This window comes from Anarrhichthys ocellatus, unplaced genomic scaffold (assembly GCF_004355925.1).
Source record: "Anarrhichthys ocellatus isolate YVR2014 unplaced genomic scaffold, GSC_Weel_1.0 scaffold5, whole genome shotgun sequence".
NCBI classification, from domain to species: Eukaryota; Metazoa; Chordata; class Actinopteri; order Perciformes; family Anarhichadidae; genus Anarrhichthys; species Anarrhichthys ocellatus.
In genome coordinates this window covers 11,140,103-11,148,299 of record NW_022280035.1, presented here as the reverse complement: position 1 = coordinate 11,148,299, position 8,197 = coordinate 11,140,103, and positions in this window count along the sequence as shown.

Below are 8,197 nucleotides of genomic sequence, written 5' to 3'. Positions count from 1 at the left end.
AAATAAAATGAACTTTTTTGATTTTAGCAAATGGCTGCAATGAAACGGAGTGAAAAATTTAAAGGGGTCTGAATACTTTCCGTACCCACTGTATAAGGCCGCGTGAGCCTCACGTCATGATACAACAACAAAAAATGTCCCAGGTCATACCATCATTGATGACAGTGAACATGAATGCTGCTCAGATATTATTGCAAAGTACAGTAACGCCTTGTACACCAATGAGATCAGCCTCTATAATGTATTATGCCACTATTCTTCATTTTCCTCTCCATCACCTTAACCTTGCACCCATCCATACTTATTCAGCATCAAAGGGCCCCCGTGGCACCAGCTGGGTGGCCACTAGCTTCTCATTTCCTCTCATGGTCTCCAGCCATTCAGCGGTGGCGTGCTCCGTCAGGGCTGAGCGGACCCCAGGGAGTCCACCAGAAGCCTGCGCTCGGCACTCACCGCCACTTCCTGCTCATTTTGAGAGAGCCCTCAGAATGGAGCACCATTGTCCTGGCTGTTATCTGATGGCCCCACTCAACAGGCAGACAAAGCCAAGAGCCTGCCCCCGCCCCATGCACCTCACTGTTAAGGATCTACTGATTTTTTTTATTTTTTTTTTATTTAAACATGTCAATAGCTCAAGAAAGAATCTCTGCAAACACTGATAGATGCATAAAAGCACAACACATTTTCTGGCCATTTAAACAAAATTCATAGCCTGCTAGATCACACCGATATGATCGGAGTAGTGATGTGGATGAACATGATCAAGGCAAGCCAAGGTAGACTTCAATTTCTCTTAAAAAGAAGTAAATCCACGAACATTAATAAATGAAGATTTTTTTTTCTGCTTGGAGTCTTGTCAAATGTATTATGATTACACATCTCTGATCTGAACCATCCCGACCTCTTAGGTCGTCTGGGACTGGTCTACTTTCTGTTCCCAGAGTCAGAACTAAACATGGAGAAGCAGCGTTCAGTTTCTCTGCTCCACATATCTGGAACAAAGTCCCAGAAAGCTGCAGGTCTGCTGAGACCCTCAGCTCTTCAAATCAAGATTGAAGACGTTTCTGTTTGCTGCGGCCTTTACTTGAACCAGATTCAAGGATATTAATCAATTTCCTGCATTTCTGTATTTTATTTCTTACACATGCTTTTTTAGTGTTTTAATGACTGTTCTTAATTGCTTTTGAATCTCCTTTTCTTTTGCCTTATGTTTTGATGCTTTCAATGGTTTTATGTGAAGCACTTTGAATTGCCTTGTTGTTGAATTGTGCTATACAAATAAACTTGCCTCGCCTTACAGGGCAAACAAAAATACATTAAATTAAGAAAAGCTTAAACAGCTGGATGTCAAGTTTAGATGTAGAGATGTTGTACGATGACGTGCAGGTTCATCTTAATTGTTGAGAAAACAGAAGAGACTTTATACGTTTTTGTAGAAGTCCTTCTGCAGCGGGTTGACAGGACGCAAGACAGTCCAACATGACACATGACACAGGCTTGTCAGCTCACTGGCCAGATGTTCCCAAAACAGGCCTCAAAAGCTTTGTTGTGTACTTTTAGAAATAAATTTCACATTTGGTTGGAAGCATACATTGATGTCAAGCACTGTATCCAGATGCATATCATTTACACAAGATTAATTTGGGTCCTAGTTTAAGGTTGTGGTTTTGTAACATTTGCTTTGACAGATGCTTTGTGTAAATAATATATGAGAGGAAACACATTGCCAGGGTGAACTAGTTGATGAGTGAAGCTTAAAAGACACTGTCCTCCAATCTCACAAATCTGACAATAAAGCTTAAATCCATTCCGGGACATAAATGTGGTCGGTAAATATGCAAGGTTTTTTTCAAGCAAACTTTTTGACATTGTATTAAAAGCACATTAAATCTCAATAACTTGAGCCTTGTGTGATCGTTGTGCTCATTTAGTTCAGCAAGGTCAAGTTTCATCCTCTGCAAACAAACTGCAAGGAGTCAAATGTGAACACTGGAAACGCCAGAGCTGCCAGTTGTATGATTTTTCAAACACCTGGATAACAAAAACTCTTACTGTGACAGGCCTTACAGTATAGATAGGAGCAATAATGTTTTGTGGGAGCTTTATTACTCAAGAGATTTCCTTAAAAATATACAGGAAATGCTGCTGAGCAGTTTTGTATCAGTGTGAGGTACTCTGATTTCATCAAGACCTGTAAAATTTCTGTTGAGTCAATTATATTTCCAGAGCCAAAAATCACAAATTCAACTCAAAGGGTTTACTCTCTACCATCGAATCAAAGAGAAAAATAAATGAAAAAAAAGGAAGAAACCTCAGGAAGAGAAAAGGTCAAATGTATTTTGTCAACCAAAGAGTTACTACAGTTCAGTTACATATGGCTCTTTTCATGTATAAAAAAATACCATAATATAATCCTAATAATCAATTATTGCTTTCTTGATTTCCATTGTTTATTTTCCTTTACATAAAAGAAACAAACCTGCAGACTTATCCAGTGTGATGCTTTGATATCATGCATGTCATTTGTAGTTAAGTGTGACCTTGACCTGCTTATTTCAACAAAGTTTTATACAAATGTATTATTTAGACTAAATACAGATCAGGCAAGTGCACCTGGTCTACTTATCGACCAATACATGTGTACATTTTGCAACCATGCAGAAGACAAGAAATAAAGAAACAGGAGCGACTGAAATGGTTACAGCATGTAGTAGATCCAATATGGAAGCAGTGTCCTCTTGTGGGGGGACACGGTAAAAGAAAATGCACCACATTATTTCCCTCTAAATCCAGGACCAGCTTTGTCTCGTTCAGCCGTTTTTTGTTGTTTTTTTTGCTCTGCCATTTTCTTTTCTGTGTGAGACTCTGCCTCCCACACACACAGAGGCAAAGGAGTTCCTATAGAGACACCATTGTGTGTGCTGTATCAAAGGGAGATTTGTTAAAGGAGCTTTGGTGTGCTGTGATATCACCCACATCAGTCAGGGCTGCCCGTGCAGATGCCTGTGACCGGGGGGGGGGATGAGGGAGGGCTGGACTCACCTGCTCCGATTTCATAGACCCCTGACCCGACCTGAAAGACTGTAATATCAGAGGGGAAGATATCACAACTAGCAGAAGTCACATTTCAGCTGACTTTAAGCAAATAATAGAGCAATCACATCCTTCCTTAAAATTCACATGGAAATTGTAAATATTTACCTTCTGTAGGGACGTGATCCTGAATGATCCCGTAACAGAAAGTAGTCGGTATCTTTCAGTTACTTGTGTTGCTTCGTCAACAGCCCTCTCTAGTGGGGAGGCATCAAACTGTATTCTAACACAGCACGTGAATCAGATTTAGTTATAATGTGGGTGACACATGGAGAGAGGAGTGGATCAAATCTGTAGAAGTGATTGATTAAATTCACATTCAAGTTACACATTGGCAAAGTGAAGCAATAATATTCTCCTTGAGTTACATTGCACTTTATTTTACAGCAGAGAGGTGACAAAAACTATTGGTCACAAATTTATTGCAGCAATATCTAAGAGAGGAGGTGAAAAAAAGTGAAAAGTGTAAAGACATTTCACTTTACAATATTAACAGAGTCCAGAATCTAACAGTCGTTGGGTGCATTTAATACAAGTGCTACTGTATTAAAGGTGAATAGTGACTGGCACGTTGTTAAAGTCATCAATACACAAATGCCTGGTCAAAATGATGATGCACAAAGTTATTTTGATGCATTCACACTGTTGGTTGCTTTTCTTAATGTGTTTTTTTTTTTCAGAGAAATATCAGTGGCAGGAGAACTTAAATACTGATAAATAACGTAGTAAAATGAATTGAGAGAGAGAGAGGGGAGGGAATTCAATGTTTTCAAGAAATGCTTTGGAGAGTAGTTAACGCAACACATAAGCACATGCCTGTTTTACCTGCACAATGAAACAGCACAGCACAGGACAGGAGGATGTACAAGTAAACACACCACATGAGAAAAGGAAAGCTCATAAAACAACTGATGAACACGAACTCAAACTGATTCATCCATCTAGATCTCCCCTACTTTTTCCTCTCTTCTTTTTTGAAGATCAAGCAATGGCAAAAAGTTGAATAATTCTGCCTCTTTGATCTGCACACACAAGTGAGAGTTCATTTCCATTTTTGATTTTTTCTTTTTTTTCCTCCTTTCTGTAAGAGTGCCAGCATCAAGATTTACCTTGGTGTGCAAATGTGCTGGAATAGGTTAAAAGGAAATCTCGCTGCTCTCTCAAAGCACAAGTGCAGATGTTATGAAGTTAATTAAAAATTTAGCAATTCGTTTCTCCCGTCCCAATTTAGGCAGCATCAAATAGAAGAAAACAGACGGAAAAATGACTTATGAGAGAAGTCCGTGCTGTCTGTCTTTTTACAAGCATGGCAGCGTCAACAAGGAGGAACACTTCTCTAATGTAAAATTCAGGATGATATACCAATCCTCTACGCCTTCTTTTTGCCATTCTTTACACAGGATGTATCATTAATGACTATATTCAATCTTGTAAATGTATATTTTACACACAGAAATCAATTCATCAAATGTTAAATTATGATTATAATCCATCATTTCTACTCTTTGAATTATCTCATTTATATTTCTCCAAATCAGTAACTTTGGCCTATGATGTTACTGAAAGATCAGAGGTGAGTCCAGTCAGTCAGGATCTGGTTTCCAAAAGACATTTCACACAGCCTGCCTCATTTGGAAGACAACAGGGATAAGCACATTTTAATAAACCCCCTTTCACCAATCTTCCCAACGAGTAACCCGGATTTATCCATGTTTACTAAAATTGCATCAGTATGTTGACATAGGCCCCGTATCTTCCACCAACTCTGCAATCTCCTCCCAAATAATAGTGCCATGCACAGAAAGGATGTCAAGTCTCAAGGTGCTGCCCACCCCTCTCCACTCCCCCTGTGTGGATGATGCTCCAGGAGGGTAGAGGGAGGGGGGGGGAGTAGTTTCTGCGCAGGTGTTGCAACTGCATTCGTACATAATTCCTCTCTGTGTGAGCAGTGCTCAGTGTTAGCCTCTCTGTGCTGCTTCCCCCCAGTGGGACCCCTCCTCCACTGAGTGATATTACAAGCGGCAGCCGTGCGCCTCTGATCTACATGCGCTGGGCTCCCTCCTGGTCCTGGGTGAATAGCGCTTGACTTGTTCAATTTGTTTAGAAGCCGCGTTCGACGCTTTGAAGCCACGCATTTTAGCATAAATCATAACCTGTCTCCTTGCTCACAACTGCTTTGAAATGCAACATCTGCTTTTGAATCCCCTGCTTTACAATTAGTTAGGCAACATCAATAGATTGACTCCCTATCATTTTTCTTGATAATGAACTGCTTTGTACATGTGCAAGGGCATTAGTGGTGGGCCCATTTGATTTTTCAAGGCCAAGGTCCTGAGACGGATCAATCTTCATCATCCTCACCGTGCGTGATGCGTGAGGCGGTGTGAACTTCCTGAAGTGCTCAGCATGTTCTGACTACAATCAGACACACGTGTTAAATTGGGTTACCCTCCATGGTAACCTACTTAGGAAGTGTCATGGTTGTGGGGCATGTTACCGGGCCGTGTTGTTTACTCTTTCATCACACTCTTCAGGTTCCCTGTTTGTTGGTTTGTTTTGCAAAGCACAGCCTTCTGTTCAGCTGTGGGAAAAGTGCGGAATCAAAGTCCCGGAGAGCAGCCTGACGTTGACACTGATAAGCTTGGCCTGTCACTATCCATTTGTCTGAATGACATTGATGCTCAGGTTGGATCTCTGGAGGAAGCCATACACACACAGAACCTAGGTGCATATGCTACCGTTGCGTGCCGTAGAAAGAAAAGTCTATGCAAGTTTGCTTGATGAAGTTTGTACAGTTCTAAAGTTAATGTATTGAATGAAAGGAAGTATACACAATATTGGCAGAAGTTGTGGTTAGTTGCTCAATATACTGTACCGAAGTTCAAACTCTCAAGAACTGATCCATCAGTTAGAAACCTCTCATCAAGTGCATTAAGAATTCTTTTTGCAGGTTGAAGGGGAAAATAACAATCCCAAAGATTTTATTTTCAAAGGCAAGCATTTGATCAGTAGTCATCAATTAAATTTACTGAGGTGCAAATTACACCACACGGATTAGATGAAAGAGCCTCTGTGTCATTTTCTCCCCTCCTTCTCAAAGCTTGGCTTGGCTCACAGTACACACAAACAGCAGGCTGATCCCTGGCACAGCGGTGACAGGGTGACACTTCCCCTCACATTACGCAGGCTGAGCTGACGGAGGGGCTTAACAGATAGTGGCATCACAAGCGTACGTTTACAAATAAATCTACTGCTCTGGCTGTGCGGCACTCCTCTGCACATGTAGCCCTTGTATCTCTGCTCCTGCTTTGAATTTCCGATTTCAGCAGGAGCCTTGCCATAAGATCCAGTTACCGTACTGATGTGAGTCCCTCTTCCCAGATGGCATGTTGGGGCTTCATGGGTAATATTTATGAAATGGGATCCACAGCGTTTTATCTTTGGTTTCTTGTCTTAATGCCACTAGGCCTTGTGCACACACAACAATAATATTCTGCACAGTAATTTTCTCCTGTGATGTTAAACATGAGCATACAGAACATTAGCGAATCCATTCTTTTGATAACTCGTGTGATTTTATTCCTATTTCCTTCTGGAGTCAGTCCCATCTGACTACAGTAGTTTAGATCAGACGTTAGTATCACTGTGACAGGTGCTCCCATCTCCCACAGCCGCTGAACAAGGCTATAAGATCAATTGGCAGGGGTCCCTGCATGCTACAATACCCACATTGAATTGATGGCTCTAAATGATATTGTCAAGTGTTCCAGCTAATTATTTACCTCTGTTCATCTTTGTCTTAATGCGTATGGAGACGCTTCATGATTGATAATCCCATTGTTTCTTTTTTTTTCCTTTTGTCTCTGCGTTTGCTTTTATATTATTCATTTTATGTGGCATTGTACAGACAGGCAATTGTAGGGAATTCATCTTTTAAAGGGAGTTTACAAAGCAAACCCTATGAATAAACAATCCTTTTCTTTCCTGGTAAATTAGTTATCATTAATTTTAAATGTTGTGTTGGGGATATGTATTAACATAAACGTATCGGGCTCAGCAAGGGTGTGACAGTGGATACTTTAGTACCAACAGGAAATTCAGATAGGATGTGAGACAACTGACAGACACACTGTCAGTGTGTTTTATTAAACAGCAATCAACATTATTATAGCCAAGTATGTTAAAGAGTGTAAGGACTTTGAATCTGTCTAGATACAAATATAGACATAAAACCAAACAAAGACAACAAAGCTAAGCAGTCACACAAATAAGTATTATGTACAGGTATAATAAAATACAGACACATACATACACAACAAATATGGAGATAACATTGTTGAAAAATGTATAAACATATAATATATATAACATAGACTGGAATAGGGGTATGAATCCCCTCATGTCACTGTCGGCAAGAAAAGCAAAATAGTATATCTCCCAAAAATGTTGAACTACTCCTTTAGCAGTAAGTGACTCCATTTAGTTCTCTGTAACAGTGTGCTGTAAACCATACTTGAGGCTTTACTAGTGTCACGTATTATCTCTTGATTGACTACACATCTTTTTATGCCACAAGTCTCTTTTTCAGATCAAACGCCATATTTGATAGGATGAAACCTTCAAAGCTTGTCATTTCCTGTCGAGATGATGAAATGATTATGAAGCGCTGTGAAAGTGACATTTGGCAGATGGACTGTATCCATCTTTATCACTACAGAGTTCCTGCACGACTTCACTTTGATAAAACATGAAACACAGCCTATGCTCAGATTTCCAGTCTGTGACAAGTGTTTCAGCTTCAGCACTGATATATAGATATAAGTGAGTTTATTGTGAGTCTATTAAACACAAATTCATGCTAGTTTTGTGGTTTCTTTTTGTGACACGGGCAACACGACATTTTGTTGGCTAAAATCTGTTTCATGATCAAACTTATTGACTTAACTGCCATACTCAAGATTTAAGTAGATTAGGCGACATGATATATAGTGTAAAGGGCATCTCAGTTAATTTGATGTAGCATTGCCACTAAAGGTGAAGAAGGCAGCGATTTCTTCAACCCATTTCTTTTATGTGCTTCCCCTCCATCTTCCCTGGATTCCTC